The sequence below is a fragment of the Pongo abelii genome, chromosome 4, assembly GCF_028885655.2.
Source record: "Pongo abelii isolate AG06213 chromosome 4, NHGRI_mPonAbe1-v2.0_pri, whole genome shotgun sequence".
In the NCBI taxonomy this organism is placed as follows: Eukaryota; Metazoa; Chordata; class Mammalia; order Primates; family Hominidae; genus Pongo; species Pongo abelii.
Window position 1 is genome coordinate 80,245,962 of NC_071989.2, and position 19,110 is coordinate 80,265,071.

The following is a 19,110-nucleotide window of genomic DNA, read 5'->3' on the forward strand; positions in this document are numbered from 1 at the left end:
GTTGCTCATATATCACTATTACCTCTATAGCATTTTATAAATAATACAAATTTTAAAGGAAAATCTTTACTTATAACACTTTTAATGACACTTTTTCCCTGCTCTTTAAATGAGGGCTCTGCATTTTCATTTTAAAGCAATTTTTGAACTCTTATGTGAGAGAATAGAACAGTTATAACTCTTATAAATGTTAAACTAATTCTTGCAATCCCAGCATTATAGAAGGTTCTAATTGGGCAGGGTAGTGGCGGAGGGCCAGAAGGGGAACCTTTAAAGATCAGTAATTCCATTATATAGATAGCAAAACTGAGGCACCAACCTGTAATTGTTTCAAGGTCACACGTGATTCAGAGACAAACTTGGGACTAAATCTCAAGACTCTCAATTCTACCTGATATGAATTCTACCACCTATTCTTGCTCATTCTGTCAATGTTCTAGGAAATTACAAAGATTGAAGCTGTTTCAAAAAGAATTTATTATTGGGTGTTGTAAAAGCTGAGAATCCAAACAGGATTGCCAAACAACCTAGATATCTACAGCATCATGCCTTTATCACCAAAAGAAATAAGGCATGTTCAAAAGAGCTGGAGCAATGGGAAGAAACACAGATATTGACCAAGCCACCTCCAGAAGCAGAGAGGGAAGAAATATTCCTCCTTTCTCCCTTCTGGCCTTTCATCTTTCACCACAGATTCCCATTAGCAGAAATGAACTGGAAGCCAGCTGACAGAAGAGCCTGGCAGACTCCGTCTGCAGGAGTCAGCCTTCCATGACAGAACAGAGAAAGGGTGAGGAATGAATCGAAGGCAACCAGCAAATGACTGGCACATGGAATAAGCCAGGGATAGCCTCAGGTGTGAGTGCTACCTGAAAATCTAAAAAGTGCTGGTAGCCAGATATTAAGATAATGAAAGCCCTTGGCACAGTGCATAGCATATGGTGAGTAGCAGTTACAAAATCATCATCATCATTACTATTACTCTTAGTAGTATTAAACAGGAAGAGGTTAAAAAAATGATAAAAGTATCAGGGGAATTGGTCAAAAGATGATGAGACGAGCACTCAACATCAAAAATATTGACAAGACAAAGCTGAATGCATTGCTTCCTATAATCAGGGAGGGCTATGCCAGTCAGGCACAGCAGACAGCCTTATATCAGATTTTTCTTTAGGGGAAGCATGAAGTGCTAGGAATTGACAGACTTTCAGGGGTATGAGTGGTTGGACATCATCTGCGGCAGCTCAGTTACTCAGGTGAGACTGCTGCTGATTAGCTGGCACTGAGAGGTGTGTTTATTGAAGTGACTCTTTCCCTGTGAGCTGACTCAAGCGAGAGGGGCTCACTGATGCAGGTTATTCTTGATCAACTGAATGGGTTTAAAACTGGTACTTGTGGCTATTTTGTTTCCATTGCTACAGAAAAAAAAAAACAGTCTTTTTCTATGTTTGTAGGAACCTCTTTATTTTTAGTCCTTCCTACTGGTGCTTGTTCAATCAAAGCTGCAGGAGAAAACTTCAGGTGTTGTGCAGCTCTTTTCCTCTGTTGGCAATTTTCCTTGAAGGTGAAGTTTCATCTGTGGATATTTGATTTTCAGTTTTACGTGTCTATCAGAATAATTGCATTCTTGTTTTTGTCTTTGAATCATTTGTTGAATCATTTGTCAGGATGGTGGCTGCACACAAGCATTTAAGATTCTGGAACATAGACATTGAACACCAGTGAGATAAATATAACTGGAAAGGCCCAGGAGATATTTCAGAACCATGACCCCAAATTTCTCAGACCTGATCACAAAAACAAGTCTCAAAGATTTTCCAAGTTTATTTTAGGTAGCCAGGTTGCCTTTTCTTTTAGCTTAGAGGTAGATTATTCCAATTCACTGCAAGTGTTTAGGTATAATACACAATGTTAGCAACGGTAAAGAATCTTCTCTGATTGGCCAAAATAAAATCCAAGACAATTCTATTATTTATAACTACTTGGTTTAAGGAATTTAAACTGGTTTGTTGTGTTTGCTGTGCCTCACAGTTTGGGATGTAGTATTTACTATGTCAACCAAAGTAATTTTTTTGTGAAAGCTTCTAGTAGTTTCACTCCTGTGGATAGGATCATTATTCTCAGAATTCTCTCTCCATAAAGGGTTTTATGTACTCTTTGAAATGATACATAATTCATTTGGGATGTTGGGGAATTTAGTGGGGGAGCTAAATTGTATCAGTTATCTTTTGCTCTATAACAAATGATTCCCAATTTAGCAGCTTGAAAACAAGAAAATTATGTCATATAATTCCTGAGGGTTATAAGTTTTGGAGCATCTTATCTGAGTGGTTCTGGATTAGTGTCTCTTACAAAGTTGCAGCCAGGATGTCAGCTAAGGCTGCAGTTCTCTGAAGGCTGGAATAGAGTATAGGATCCACGTACTTCCAAGAAGGATCACTCACCTGGCTGTGGACTGGAGGCCTCAGTTTCTCATGGGCTGTTGGCAAGATTTCTCAATTCCTTGCCACATGGGCCTTTCCACAGAGCTGCTGACAACATGGCAGCTAACTTTCCCTAGAGTGAATTGTATGATAGAGAATAAGGCAGAAAATACGTTGTCTTTTATTATCTAACATTGGAAGTAACATACCATCACTGTTGCCATAGAGGTCACATATACCAACCTCAGCACAGTGTGGGAGAGGTATGAGGTGTACAAGGGCATGAACACCAAGAAGCGAAAATCATTAGGTATTATCTTGGAGACTGACTACCACAGAAATTACACTGTTGGAATGGCCTAACTAATAATTCAACAGAACAATTAATCTTGGTCCTATGTTGGCACTAAAGAGTTTCACTGTTTTACAGAAAAAAAAATAACAAAAATATACAGAAGAGATAATTCAACATTGATGGAACTCCAGATATATTGTTTCTGAGTACTGTTGACAAATAGTTGTTGTTTGTATTTTGTAATTTCCCTGGTGCAAGGACATTTTATTTCACTTATATATTGCATGCAGAGTATTGTTTGTTTGGCTTTTTCTGGTTTTTTTTGTTGTTGTTGTTGTTGTTTTCTTTCTCACTATGCTTCTTGGACAAAGAGTACTGCTATTGGAAAGTCAGAGTAACATACCTTAACATCATTTATTTAAATGGCTGAGCTAAAAATAGCTTGGAATAACTGAATTGTAGAGTTATGATGATAATTATCCAGATCAAGGATCAGCAAACTTTCTCTGTAAAAAACTAGATATTAAATATTTTTGGCTTTGTGATCCATATATTGTTTTTTGGTCACAACTCAGCTCTGCTGTTGTAGCACAAGAGCAGCCATAGGCAACATGTTAAAAAAAATGGCTGTGGCTGTGTTCTAAAAAAATTTTATTTGCAAAAACAAGTGGGAGGCCAGATTAGGTCTGTAAGCCATAGTTTGTCAACTCTGGTCTAGACATAGTAACTCATTATCACTAGTAAAGTGAATATGATAGGGTAAGTCAGAAGTAGAATACTTTAAGGCAATAAAGGAGAATAGTATTACCACAAATGTAATATATAAGAATATTCAATAGAGAGTGTAATATATAGAAGAATCTTCTTCCAATGATCTGGAGCCAAAATTATCTACTCCATGTAATCATTAGCTTGTTCTGAGGATCTTGGGTTAGCAGTCAACTTCTGTGAACCATCTGCTGAAGGATCTCTGGAGAACCTCAATTTAACATATCTAGCAGATGTAACTTTTCAGTTTGGTCAAGGACCTTTTCATTTTTTCAGAGGATTAAGAGTGATAAGGATAATAAAGTTTATGACTAATGGAAAAAGACTTACATAGCTTTTATGTAAGCATTCTATAAATAAGCATTCTAATTAAATATGCCTGTGTATTAGATAATTGGAATATTCTAAGTTAGTAACACAAAATCTAGTTGTGCTTTTATTTTGTTGTTTTTTTTTTTATTTTGTTTTCTGCCATAGTAAGGGCTGTGGATTTTTGATAGGCAAATACTTCAACTTACCTAGAAAATAACTGTACCTATTAGTACACATTAATAAACACAATTGTATAAATTATATAAATCTATTTGGGGATGCTAAAACTATTACTTAGAGCAGGGGTCCACAACCCCTGGCACCGGTTCGTGGCCTGTTAGGAACCGGGCCACACAGAGGTGAGTGGTGGCCAAGCAAGTGAAGCTTCATCTGTGTTTCCAGCTGTCCTCCATCACTCACATTACCACCTGAGCTCTGCCTCTTGTCAGATCAGCGGTGGCATTAGATTCTCACAGAAGTGTGAATCTTATTGTGAACTGCACATGCAAGAAATCTAGGTGGCTACTCCTTATGAGGATTATCTGCCACTGTTTCCCATTACCTCCAGATAAGACCTTCTAGTTGCAGGAAAACAAGCTCAGGGTTCCTGCTAATTCAACATTATGGGGAGTTGTATAATTATTTTATTATATATTACAATGTAATAATAATAGAAATAAAGTGCACAATAAATGTAATGTGCTTGAATCATCCCAAAACCATACTGAGCTTAATTTAGTATAGATAATGCATGAACAGGACATGTCCTCTGTTATACTACAGAAGTTTTCTAGTCAGTGTTTAATACTGTGGCAAATTTATCCCTACTGTGATGTGGTGTTTAATGGAGAATTTTGGCAAGTGTCAATTTGAGGTTTCATCTCATACTTCAAGATCTGGTTTTGCCAGATCTTAGTCTTATGGAGCTTATAAGGAGATAACTTCCCATGTTTCTTTTAAGAATTTTGGCATCCAGGCCAGGCACGATGGCTCATGCCTGTAATCCCAGCACTTTGGGAGGCTGAGGCAGGTGGATCACCTGAGGTCAGGAGTTCGAGACCAGCCTGGCCAACATGGTGAAACCCTGTCTCTACTAAAAATATAAAAATTAGCCGGGCATGGTGGCACATGCCTGTAATCCCAGCTACTCAGGAGGCTGAGCCAGAAGAATCACTTGAACATGGGAGGCAGAGGTTGCAATGAGTCAAGATCACGCCACTGCACTCCAGCCTGGATGACAGAATGAGACTCCATATCAAAAAAAAAAAAAAAAGAAAAGAATTTTGGCATCCAAATTTTGTATATATCTCTTATGGAATTGATGGACTTATTATTATTTTGTTGTTATTTACATGAGATCCCTGTATAAGAACTTCAGTCAGTCTGTTTAGTGTGCTATTCTGTTAAAAAATTTCAATAGTACTTCTAACGTATTTCAATAGTATCCACAGTATAGTATACTAGCTTCAATAGTACCTCTTTTACTGTGTCTCTACCTCTGTTACAGCAATTATTTTAGATATAGTAAAGACATCAAGTAATTAATATATTTGTTATTTTTAAAGAGTACTTGAGTAAGATTTTAAAACCTCTTTTTTGTGTCACAGTTTAAATAAGTGAATTATTTTAAAAGCATTACCAGCTGTTGGTTTATATACTGACTCTTTTATTTTAGTAATTTTAAGTACCCTAGAGAAGACCACAGTTCAGTCACTGGTTCAATTTGAACAATTTGATAAGGTAGTAAATTTTACAAGAGAGTGAGCTACTTATTTAAAACAGGCATAGTTTTTTTAAATTGTAGTAAAAAACACATAACCTGTAATTTATCATCTTAACCATTAAGCATACAGTTTAATAGTGTTAAGTATGTTCACATGTTGTGAAACAGATCTCCAGACTTTTTATCTTGCAAATCTGAAACCCTATACCCTGCCATGATTTAAATGTCCCCTCAAAAAATTCATTTTGAAACTTACTCCCCAATGTGGCATCTTTGAGAGGTGAGGCCTTTAAGAGGTGATTGGATCATGAGGGTTTAGCCATAATGAACAGATTAATCCATTCATGAATTAATAGATTAAATGGTTAATGGATTCATGGGTTATCATGGGAGTTGGACTGGTGGATTTATAAGACAAGCACTAGAAATTTGAGCTAACATGTTCAGCCCCCTCATCATGTGATGTCTTGAACTGCCTTGGGACTCTTCAAAGAGGCCCCACCAGCAAAAAGGCTCTCACCAGCTATCGCCCCTCAACTTGAGACTTCTTAGCCTCCATAATTGTAAGAAATAAATTCTTTTTCTTTTAAATTCTGCAGTTTCAAATATTCTGTTACAAGCAACAGAAAACAAGCTAATACAGAAAATTGGTACAGAGAAGTGGGGTGTTGCTGATAACAAATACCCGAAAATGTAGAAGTGGCTTTGGAACTGGGTAATGGAAAAAGGTTGGAAGAATTTGTAGAAACAAGCTAGAAAAAGCCTGGATTTTGAGGGCTTAGCAGACAAGAAGACTAAAGAAAGTTTGGAACTCCTTAGTTATTGCCTAAGTGGTTGTGATTAGGATGCTGATAGAAATATGAACAGTACAGTGACATCAGCAAGATTGTGGAGTAGAAGATTCCCCAGCATCAGTTCCACAACAAAAATATAACTAGAAAATATTCAAAGGCAAGAATATCACCCTGAATTCTCCAGAACTTGGGGGAGAAATGGAGACCTCCCCTGCATCCACAGAATTGAGAGAAGTCACAACTGGTAAAAGAAATGTTCATTTCAGATTGTGCCATTGCCTTTCCCAAGCCAGCAAAATACCACTTATAGAGAATTTCTTTAAACTCATGGTTTCTGTGGTGAGCGGAGGGAATTGGAGGTGCATGTTCTATCTCTCCATTGATCTTCAAATCTTTATGGAAGCCTACTCCTCTCCTGTCCCACAGGAATCATCAGGAGTTCCAGGAGGGCTAAACCACCTTCAGTGAATTGGGGACAAAAAGCAGGGCATTAGTCACCATGATTGGAAAGTAGATCTTGAGAGCCTCTCTGCACTCCAATAAGCGGAGATCCCAAGTTGAAGAGACTGATTAGCACCATAGCACTGCAAGGGTCACAACCCACAGGAAAGCCCAAATCCTTGGCTGCATGTTCCACAAAGCCCAGGTGCTTGTGTGGAGAATTGCCTTCCCAGAAACAACTAAAAGGTCAAAATTAAGTTACAGTGCCAACATAAGTCTTCCTCAGAATGGGAAATATTTGCAGGGCAGTAATATATTTCTGGGGCAACATCTAAGTTCCAGTGCTCACTGTAAGTTTTCCACAGACTCAAAAACAATATGAGGGCAACAATTTAGTTATGGAGAAGCATTTAAATTCCAGTGTTCAATATGAGTCTTCCCACAGGCCAGGAAACAACAATAGGGCAACAAGTTAGTTCCACTGCAGTGTGTCAGTTCAGTTCACCATAAGTCCTCCCCAAAATGAGAAGCAACAACAGAACAGCATTTAAGTTCTGAGAGTAAGTAGTAAAGGTCTAACACCACCAGTGAATATCTGCAAACACTGGAAGAGGTGGCGGTCTCCTCAAATTATCAGGCATCAATGTAAAGAAACAAAGATTGTGAAAACTCAAGAAATATGACATGACCAAGAGAAACCAACAAAGCTACAGCAATGAACCCAGAAGAATTGAATATCCATGAAATGTCTGAGAGAGAATTCAAAATAATCCTCTTAAACAAGTTCAGAGATCACAAGCAAATATGGATAGAAAACTAAATGAAATTTGGAAAACTATCCAGGAACAAAATAAGAAATTTGACAAAGAAACGAAAACAATTTTTAAAATAATAGAGAACCTACAAATAAAGAATACAATAACTGAACTGAAAAACTCATTAGAAAGCTTCAAGAGCAGACTTGATCAAACAGAGGAAAGAATTAATGAGCCTGAAGACAAAACATATGAAATTACCCAATCAAGGGAGAAAAAAAAAGAATTAAAAAAAATGAGGAAGGCCTATGAGAATTACAGGAAACCATTAAATGAACTGACCTCTACATAATAGGAATTCCTTAAGGAAACGAGAGAAAAGAGCTTAGAAAGCATATTTAAGGAAACAATGAAGAAGGATGACAGCATCCAGGTACAAGCAGCTCAGAAGTTATCAACCAAACTCAGTCCAAAGAGGAATTCTTCAAGACACATCATAATCAAATTAGCAAAAATCAAAGACAAAAAAGGATACTCAATGCAGCAAAAGGAAAGAAAAAAATATCACATTTGATGGAGCTCCAATATGATATGCAATGGATTTCTCAGCAGAAACCCTGTAGGCCAAGAGAGATAAGGATGCTATATTCAAAGTGCTGAAGGAAAATAAACTGCCAGCCATGCATATTGTACCTAGAAAAGCTATCCTTCAAACACAAAAGAGAGATAAAGACTTTCCCAGACAAACAAAAGCTGAGGAAATCATCAACACCAGACCTGCCTTACAAGAAGTACTGAAGGGAGTTCTTCAATCTGAAAGAAATGGATGCTAATGTGTAACATGAAAACATCTAAATGTATTAAACTTACTGGTAAAAGAAAGAAAACAGACAAATTTAGAATAGTTTAATGCTGTAATTGAGATAAAGAAACAACTAATGGCTTAAGTAAGAAGACTAAAAGACAAAACTATTTTATAAAAATAATGACAACAATTGGTTAAGAAATAAGCAATATAAAATGATGTAAGCTGAAAAATCAAGAATCAAAAAGAAGGGTGCTAAAGTGTAGAGTTTGTTTTGTTACTTTCTTTACTTTGCAATCAAAGTCAAGTCAATATCAGTTTGAGATAACCTGTTATAACTATAAGAGGATTCTGTAAGCTTTATAGTAACCAGAAAGTAACAATATATAATAGAGACACTTAAATAGCATGGAATCAACATGTATCACTAGAGAAAATTGCTTAACCCCAAAGAAGACAGTAAGAGACGGAAAGTGGAGGGAAGGACCCACAAAGCAATCAGAAAACAAGTAACAAAATGGCAGTAATAAATCCTTACCTATCAATAATACTTTTGAATGTAAATGTATTAAATTCTCCAAATAAAAGACATGAGTGGCTAAATGGGTTAAGATTTTTTAAAAGACCCAATTATATGCTGTCTTTAAGAAACCCACTTCACCTATAAAGACATGCACAGATGGAAAGTGGCAGAATTAAAACAGATATTCCATGCAACTGGAAACCAAAAAAGAGCAGGAGTAGCTATACTTACAGTAGAGAAAATAGACTTTAAGTCAAGAACAGTTTAAAAAAAAAGGAAAAGAAGGATATTATATAATGATAAAAGGGTCAATACAGCAAGAGGATACAACAAATATATATACACTCAGCACCAAAACACCCAAACATTTAAAACAAATATTAATTGACCTAAAGGGAGAGATTATAATACCATGTATTATTACAGTGCAGTAATAGTAAGGGACTTCAGCACCCCACTTTCAGTAATGGACAGATTGTGAAGACAGAAAATCAGCAAAGACACATGAGAGTTAAACTGCACTCTAGATCAAATGAACCTAACAGATATTTGCAGAACATTCCATTTAACAGCTGCAGAATACACATATTTTTCCAGAACACGTGGAAGATTTCCACAAAACATTCTCCAGGAGAGACAATATATCTTAATAATTTTTTAAAAATCAAAATAATAACAACATATTTTTTTCTGGAATAAACCTGGAAATCAATAATGGAAAGAATGTTTAAAACTGTACAAATTAATGGAAATAAAACAACATGCTCCTGAACAATGGAGGGACTGATGAAGAAATTTAAAAGAAAACTTAAAATTCCTCAAGACAAATTAAAATGGAAACACAATGTACCAAAACCTATGGGATACAGCAAAAGTAGTGCTAAGAAAGAAGGGTATAGCATTAAATATCTACATCAAAAAAGTAGAAAGACTTCAAATAAACAACTTAATGATGCATCTCAAGGAACTAGAAAAGCAAGAACAAACCAAACCCAAAATCAGTAGAAGAAAAGAAATAATAAAGATCAGGGCAGAAATAAATGAAACAGACAAAAAAAGATTAACAAAATAAAAAGATTTTTAAAAAAGATAAGCAAAACTGACAAATCTTTAGCTAGACTAAGAAAAAGAGAGAATACCCAAATAAATGAAATCAGAGTTGAAAAAGGAGACATTATAATTGATACCACAGAAACATAAAGAATCATTAGAGGTTATTGTGAACAACTATATGCCAACAAATTGGAAAGTCTAGAAGATACGGATAAAACTCCTGTACACATACAATCTACCAAGACTGAACCACAAAGAAATAGAAAATCAGAACTGATCAATAACAAGTAACAAGATTGAAGTGGTAAAAAAAAGTCTCCCATCAAAGCCCAGAACATGATGGCTTCACTGCTAAATTCTACCAAGCATTTAAAGAAGAAATAACACCAATTCTACTCAAACTATCCCAAAAAGTTGAAGAGGAGGGAATACTTTAAAACTCATTCTATGAGGTCAACACTACCCTGATACCAAAATCAGACAAGGACACAAACACAAAAGAAAACTACAGGCAAATATCCCTGATGAACATAGATGCAAAATTTCTCAGCAAAATACTAGCAAACTGAATTCAGCAACACATTAAAAACCTCATTCATTGTGATCAAGTGGGATTCATCCCAGGAATGCAGGGATGGTTCAACATATGCAAATCAATAAACAGATATATCACATTAGCAGAATTAAGAACAAAAACCATGCGATAGTTACAATAAATGCTAAAAAATCATTCAACAATATTCAATATGCCTTTATGATAAAATCTCTCAAAAAACTAGATATAGAACTAACATACCTCAAAACAATAAAAGACATATATAACAAATCCACAGCTAACATCATACTAAATGGAGAAAAATTGAAAGTCTTTCTTCTAATATCTGGATGAAGACAAAGATGCCCACTTTCATAAATTTTATTCAATATAGTACTGGAAGTCCTAGCCAGGGCAATTAGGCAAGAGAACAAAATAAAGGGCATCCAAATTGGAAAGGAGAAAATCAAATTATCCTTGTTCACAGATAACGTGGTCCTATATTTAGAAAAAGATGTCACCAAAAAAATTGTTAGAACGGGTCAATAAATTCAGTAAAGTTGCAGAATACAAAATCAACATACAAAAATCAGCAGCATTTCTATACACTAACAACCAACAATCTGAAAAACTAACCAATAAAGCAATCCCATTTACAATGGTTATGAAAAAAAACTAGGAATAAATGTAACCAAAGAAGTGAAAGATCTCTATGATGAAATCGATTAAACACTTAAACTAAGAAATGGAAGAGGGCTCAAACAAATGGAAAGATGTGCTATGCTCACGGACTGGAGGAACTAATGTTTTTAAAATGTCCATACTATCCAAAGTGATCTACCAATTCAATGCAACTCCTCTCAAAGTACCAATGATATCCTTCACAGAAATAGAAAAAAAAAATCCTAAAGTTTGCATAGAACCACAGAAGACCATGATTAGCCAAGGCAATCTTGAACAAAAGGAACAATGCTGGAGACATCACACTACCTGATTTCAAATTATACTAAAGAGCTGCTATAGTAACCTAAACAGCATGGTACTGGCATAAAAACAGACATATAGACCAATAAAACAGAATAGAACCCAGAAATAAATTCACACATTTATAGCCAACTATTTTTTGACAAAGGTGCCAAGAATATACATTGGGTAAAGGACAGTTTCTTCAATAAATGGTGCCAGGAAAACTGGATATATTCATGCAGAAGAGTAAAACCAGACCCCTATCTCTCAACATATACAAAAATCAAATGAAAATAGATTAAAGACTTAAATGTGAGACCTAAAAATCCTGAAGCTACTAGAAGAAAAATATTGGAGAATGCTTTAGTACATTGGTCTGGGCAAAGATTTTTTGGGTGAGACCTCAAAAGCAACAGAAGCAAAAATGGACAAATGGGATTACATCAAACTAAAAAGCTTCTGTGCAGCAAAGGAAATGATCAGTAGACTGAAGAGACTGTTGAATGGGATAAAATATTTGCAAACTATCCATCTGACAAGGGATTAATAAAAAGAATATACAAGGACTCAACAGCAAAAAAAAAAAAAATCTGATTTTAAAATGGGCAAATGATATGAGTAGACATTTCTCAGAAGACACACAAAAATGTTCAATATCACTAATCATCAGGGCAATGCAAATCAAAACCACAATGTAATATCATCTCACCTCAGTTAAAATGGCTATTATCAAAAAGACAAAAAAATAACAAATGCTTGTGGAATGTGGAGAAAGGGGAATGCTTGTACATTGTTGGTGAGAATGTAAATTAGTATAGGCACTGTGAAAAACAGTATGGAGGTTTCACAAATAACTAAAAATAGATCTGCCATATAATCCAGCAGTCACACTGCTGGGTATATAGCTAAAAGAAAGAAAATCAGTATACTGAAGAGATATCTGCACTCCATATTTATCGCAGCACTATTCACAATAGCCAACATATATAATCAATCTAAGTGTCCAGAAACGAATGGATAAGGAAAATGTAGCATATATACACAATGGAATATTGTTCAGCCATGAAAAAAATGAAATTCTGTCATTCTCAGCAACAAGGATGGAACTGAAGGACATTATGTTATGTGATGTAAGCCAGGCACGGAAACACAAATATCACATGTTCTCACCCAAATGTGGTAGGTAAAAAAGTTGGTCTCTTGGTCAGAGTAGAATGATGATTACCAGAGGCTGAGAAGAGTAGGGGAGAATTGGGGGTGAAAAGAGGTTGGTTAATAGGTACAAAAATACAGCTAACAGAAGGAATAATTTCTAGTGTTTGATAACATAGTAGAGTGACTATAGTTAACCATAATTTATTGTATATTTCAAAATAGCTAGAAAATATTTGAAATGTTCCCAACACAGAAAAATGATAAATGTTTGAAGTGATGGATATCCTACTCTGATTTAATCACTGTATGAATGTATCAAATATTAAATGGACCACACAAATCTTTACAATTATTATGCATCAATAAAAATTTTTTAAGAAAAAATATGGATAATAAAGGCTGTTCTGATGAGGTTTCAGATGGAACTGAGGACAAAGGTATTGGAAACTGGAGTAAAGGCTATCCTTGTTATTAATTGGCAAAGACCTATTTAGTACAAGTAATTCTCTCAGTCTCTTGTTTTCTTTTTAAGCTCCTTTTATTGTTTTTCACATTATAGATATTTTAAATGTTTGTATGGTTATGTGCGTCCATCTTCTATTTTTTCATTTCTGATTGCTCTCCTTTTTTCTTCTTATTTTCTTACAATTTGGTTTGTTAATATTTAAATTCCTGTAGTTTTCTCCTAAAGGGCAGAGACTCTGTTAATCATCATTGTATCTATATGCCTAGCCCAGTCCCAGCATGTAATGAACTACCAATAAATATTTGTGGAATGAATAAGTGAAGGAACAACTGAATTGGCCCCAGTAGTCCACAGACCACACCCACTTGAGACTACATAATAAGGTCACTTTTTCTTTAATAGCCAACTTATAAAAACTATGAACTTGCATTCCATAGGCTACAAAAAAGCTATTCTTCCGGAGGATTTCCTTCCCATGGATCTGTTAAATGTTCCACTATATCAGTACTATAATCATTTGTCAGCGCTGTTAGAGTCCAGCAAGTCACTTCTGCCATCAGATAACCAGCTTCTCTGGAATACTGCTCTGCCCTATGAGTTATTCTCCAAGCATAGACTCTGATCCCTCCCTTAATTATCTAAAGCACAGGTAACACATGAATAAAACAATTAACAAAAATGTACTGCAAACTTGGGTATGAAAGAAGTACAATGCAGGCTGGGCACAGTGGCTCATGCCTATAATCCCAGCATTTTGGGAGGCCGAGGCAGGTGGATCACATGAGGCCAGGAGTTGAAGACCAGCCTGGCCAACATGGTGAAACCCTGTCTCTACTAAAAATACAAAAATCAGCTTGGCATGGCAGTGCACACCTGTAGTCCCAGCTACTTGGAAGGTTGAGGCACAAGAATCGCTTGAACCTGGGAGGTGGAGATTGCAGTGAGCCGAAATCGCACCACTGCACACCAGCCTGGGTGACAGAGCAAAACTCTCAATGCAGTGTAGATTTCAACTGGAAGGAGTTACTTTGGGAACACAATGTGGCAATGGCCAGCTCACCCCACCAACAGAAAATCGCCAGGCATCTCCACACTCTGGAACACTGGCCCTAAGAACCGCTGTGGTGGGAGTATATGTGTGTGCAGAGAGGAGAAAGAGATGTAAAGACAAACAAAGAGATTCAGAGAGAGATCTTTCCTCTTCAAATCCATGCCCTGCTTCTTTTGGCTGTTGCGAAGATTAAATGAGTTAAATTAAATAATTGACAGTGGGAGCACCCACTAATGCAGAGTACAGTCTGGCTCCTATGGCCAGACAGGCAATGATGAAGATCAGCAGTACATTTTACAAGTCTCAGTTATTCTGTAACTTAAGTTATTCTTAAATAACACAAGTCTGAGTTATTCTGTCTTAAATAACACTATGTGAAAGACACCAATGTTCCAAATCCAGGTGGTATTATACCAATCCTAGTCCCCTGATTCCCTTTCACAATTTTTATCTCCATAATAAAGAGCTCAGATCTACACAACACTCTTGGCATGGTCCAGTGAGACAATCTCCTGTTACCAATCACTTAGACAAAACTCTCTCTCTCTCTCTCTGACTCTCTCTTCCAAAATAAATAAACAAACAGTAGTTTGCAAGGACAATTCAGCCAAAATCCATATTCTAAGGCTACATATTTTCCCCCTCTGATTTTGAAAGGACATACACAAGCCACTAAACCCAATTTATACTTCTAAACGAAACTTGTCAGCTTACTAGAAACTTCAATCTCCTCAAAAAGCAACAAGTGAGTACTTGCTCTAGATGTGTGTAATTCAAAAGGCCCATTCTGGTAATTCTCCCAAAACAAAGAAAGCCTGCTCCAAAGATGAATCAATGACTCCATCTTTATAAAAAAAAAAAATCTGGCAACTTTTAAATGATTTAATGCTAGGTTTCCAAAAAAGTAAAGTCCTGACGTGCAGCCTCTTGCAGAATGAATAAAGTAGTGTGAGGTGAAGGTCCAAGTTAAAGTTTTTGCATATTAATATCTGGTTGTCTTAGTCCATTTTCTGTTGCTATGGAAAAATACCACAAACTGGGTAATTTATAAAGAAAAGAAATTTGGCTGGACACAGTGGCTCATGCTGTAATCCCAGCACTTTGGGAGGCCAAGGTGGGGAGGATCACTTGAGCCCAGGAATTTGAGACCAGCCTGGGCAACATAGTGAGACCCCACCTCTACCATAAAGAAAAATTAGCCAGGTAGTCCCAGCTCCTTGGGAGGCTGACATGGGAGGATCACTTGAGCCCAGGAGTTGAGGCTGCAGTGAGCCATGATCATGCCACTGCACTTCAGCCTGGGTGACAGAGTGACCCTGTCTCAAAAAAAAAACAACAACAAAAAAGTGTATTTCTTACATTTCTGGAGGATATGAAGTCCAAGATTGAGGGGCCAGCATCTGTCAAGGGCCTTCCTTCTGTGTTATCCCACGGTAGAGGGCAGAAGGATAAGAGAGCATGTTAGCAAGCAAGAGATCAAACTTGAAGCCTCAACTCCTTTTTATTCAGCAGTAATCCATTCATGAGGGTGGAAAATAAACATCTCCCATTAGGTCTCATCTCCCAAAATTACTGCATTGAGGATTAAGTTTCCAACCCATGCTTTTTTTTTTTAGAGTCAGCGTCTCACTCTGTCACCCAGGCTGGAGTACAGTGGCTCACTGAACCCTTAAGCTCCTGGGCTCAAGCAGTCCTCCTGCCTCAGCCTCCCAAACAGCTGGGATGACAGGTATGAGCTACCATGCCCTGTTGGTTTTCTTACTAGTTCTTAAATCATGATTCTTTTGTTAATTACTTCATTACTTGCATAAGCTGACTTCATCATATCTTTAACATCTATGTAAACTAGGCTATCTGTTCAATTACCTCTTACTTCATTTTTTAAACTCATTCCATATCATTTCCACTCATTCCTTTTAAAATCCTAGTATCTAACAAGAATAGTTCTTCCTTACAATTTTTCTTCTCTTAGAGTACTATATGAAAATTCTGCCCATTTATTTTGGAAAACAGTTTTGGAATCATTTTATTGAGTTCTATAAAGTATTCTTTGGTTTTTAATAGGAATATGGTAAATCTATACATTAATCTGGGAAGTATTTTCTTTACTATTCATAGTCATACTATGTCTTTCCTTTCATTTGCGTTTTTAAAAATTATTTCATTAAAGTTTTCATACTTTTGTGAACCCCGAAAATCTGAGACAGGTCTTAGTTAACTTAGAAAGTTTATTTTGCCAAGGCTGAGGATACGTGCCCGTGACACAGCCTCAGGAGGTCCTGATGACATGTGCCCAAGGTGGTCAGAATACAGTTTGGTTTTATACATTTTAGGAAGACATGAGACATCAATCAACATAGGTAAGATGAACATTGGTTCCATCTAGAAAAGGCAGGACAACTCGAAGCAGGGAGGAAGCTTCCTTTTCATTGAATCATTCACTGATTTAGAGAGACAATTTCCCTGATTCCCCAGTCTTGAGTAGCCTCTCCTCACTCTTTATCACATCCTTCATTTTGCTCTCTTCATGGCAGTTATTATTGTTATTTTGAATTAGCTTGTTTGTTTACATCAGGGGTCCCCCACCCCCTGGCCGAAGACTGGTACTGGTTCGTGGCCTGTTAGGAACCGGGCTGCACAGCAGGAGGCAAGCGAGCATTACTGCCTGAGCTCTGCCTACTGTCAGATCAGCAGCGGCATCAGATTCTCATAGAAGCACGAATCCTATTGTGAACTGCATATGTGAGGGATCTAGGTTGCATACTCTTTATAAGAATCTAAGGCCTGATGATCTGAGGTGGAACAGTTTCATCCCAAAACCACGAAGGATCTAGGTTGCACACTCTTTGTAAGAATCAAATGCCTGATAATCTGAGGTGGAACAGTTTCATCCTAAAACCACCCTCCTATCCACCTCACCCATACATTCCCACACCCCTAATACCCCCACACCCCCAATACCCCCACACCCCCAATACCCCCACACCCCCAATACCCCCACACCCCCAATACCCCCACACCCCCCTACACAGCCCCCACTCCAGTCCCTGGAAAAATTGTCCACAAAATCGGTCCCTGGTGCCAAAAAGGTTGGGGGCCACTGGTTTACATGTTATTGTCCGTCTTCTATGCATGGCGCCCTTACTAGTAATGCTTGCTTTGAAATCTTTATCAGTCAGATCATCTTTGCAATATCAAATTGTGATACACCCTGATCTAGCATTACAGTACTATCCTGGAGCTAATAGAATCCAAACCTGCTTCCTAAATCCTGGCTTTTCCTTCAGATTTCTTTGCAAGTCATCTCTGTGCAGAAGAGGCCTTTCACTCAGCACAGAGTACTACATAGAATTCATGTTCCTCAGTTTCTGAGCTAATGTTCTGACCTCCTCTAAGTCTTGCTGCTACTGGACACTGGGAGACCTGGGATTTATGTATACTTTGATTCAAAGATTGTACATATAAGAACCCATAATTGTTAAATATTTTTGGCAAAAGATAAAGTACTTCTAAACAAATAATGAGATCAAGATAGTAGCACTAGATAAAAAATAACACTTGGATTCCAGCCCAGATGTTTTCACTATTTACCATGTGATCTTGGCCAAATTAGTTATCCTCTTAGAGTTCTCTTCTGTAAAATGAGGTTACTGCATTAGATTTATGGATGACTGCGGCTGCAATTTAAAATGAATAACCTATTAGAGAAATGTATAAAATTAATATTAATAAACTACTCATATCTAAATTGTTAAAGTAAACCTTGGTAAACCTTTAGGTACTGCTATCTTATCAAAATACGATGATGGGATAGTGGAATTTTTGTACCCAAACATCAAATCATTTCTTCCAATTAAATCTCACAAATCATATGATTTGGAGTAGTACCTCTGCAATGGAAAACTCTGGGGTAAGTCTCTCTAGCTTCTCTGCTTGTTCTAGGAACTGCTCCTCCCTCCCTTTTTCATCCTTCCATCATAGTGCAGCTATAATGTGACCCTTCCTCCTGGCCACTGCTAATCATCTGTGTGATCCAGGTGTGGATACCTCGCCTAATCAGAGCCAGTGAGTCCCATCCTCAGGAATTTAGGTCTTGGATAGGAAAAAATATGGAAAGCAAGTTGGTCTCTCATTCTTGAAGCCATAAAGTGAAAACCTTGGGTGTGCTAGGCAGCTGTGTTCCCATGAAAAAGATAGTCTACAGAAAAAAGAAGCAAGCAGAGGATCTAATATTGCTGGTCCCTAGGCTAGCTGGATTCTTATCTGTAGAGTAGTTTGTTCAACTCATCTCAGTATACTTTATATAAGTTCTTCCTTTTGCCTAAGCTGGTCAGAGTCTTGTTTGGTGCCTTCTCCCTCGAAAAAAAAAATAAAAAAAATAAATCAATCAAATAAATCTAAAAGAACACAACTTCTAATAAGATGAAATCTCTCATCTTCAGATAATCTTCCCAGCAGGTATGATTACTTCTCCCATAGCCCTGTTCACCTCTGTGACTTCTATGAGAGTGCCTTGAGTTATCTGCTCACATTACTCCTTCCTTTTAAATTGAAATTTTCCCATTAGCTTAACTAGTATAAGATGTACTTTCTCCAGCAAAAATTGATCTGTGTGGCTTAGAGATATTTTCACCTTGAATCTGTCACTTCTGAGCCCTTCTCCTTCAGATTCTGTTGCACAGAGTAGTACAGTTGTCTGTTAAAGAAGATTTTACAGGATCTTAGACACTATGTAAACGATGTATAGATTTTTGTTGCACCTGTAAGATGGGCCTTAATTTCAGCTTCTCAGATCTTGAAGTGAGAGAAAAAATAAAAGATGTGTGATAATTTGAGAGAAATAGTCTTTTGGATTAAAACAGTTTAAGATATACTAGAATCATGGTAAATCCTTGACGTAGCAATATGATGGCCTCCTGCTTCCTCAGCAGTCAAATTCCAGTATTATATCCACAAGAATTACAAAGTAATTATGCACTCCATATATCAGAACATACTTCTGAGGAAAGAATACAATTATTTGAGCAAAAAGTCATAAACATGAC

The 19,110-nt window shown here is 36.9% G+C and overlaps 2 long non-coding RNA genes across 4 annotated transcripts in view; one reads left to right on the top strand and one right to left on the bottom strand.

Annotated features, from left to right (window-relative positions):
* Positions 1-19,110, top strand: part of LOC129059427 (uncharacterized) — a 68,310-nt gene that overhangs the window by 47,810 nt on the left and 1,390 nt on the right. For all 3 annotated transcript variants that reach the window (XR_010139972.1, XR_010139971.1, XR_010139970.1), the window contains one exon: positions 15,682-15,794. This is a non-coding gene — a long non-coding RNA (uncharacterized LOC129059427). The remainder of the gene's footprint in view (positions 1-15,681; positions 15,795-19,110) is intronic.
* On the bottom strand, positions 271-18,944 carry LOC134761402 (uncharacterized). The gene is made up of 4 exons (XR_010139973.1): positions 18,699-18,944; positions 17,657-17,742; positions 2,445-2,556; positions 271-1,697 (listed from the first exon to the last, which is right to left on the bottom strand). It is a non-coding gene; the product is annotated as an uncharacterized LOC134761402 (long non-coding RNA).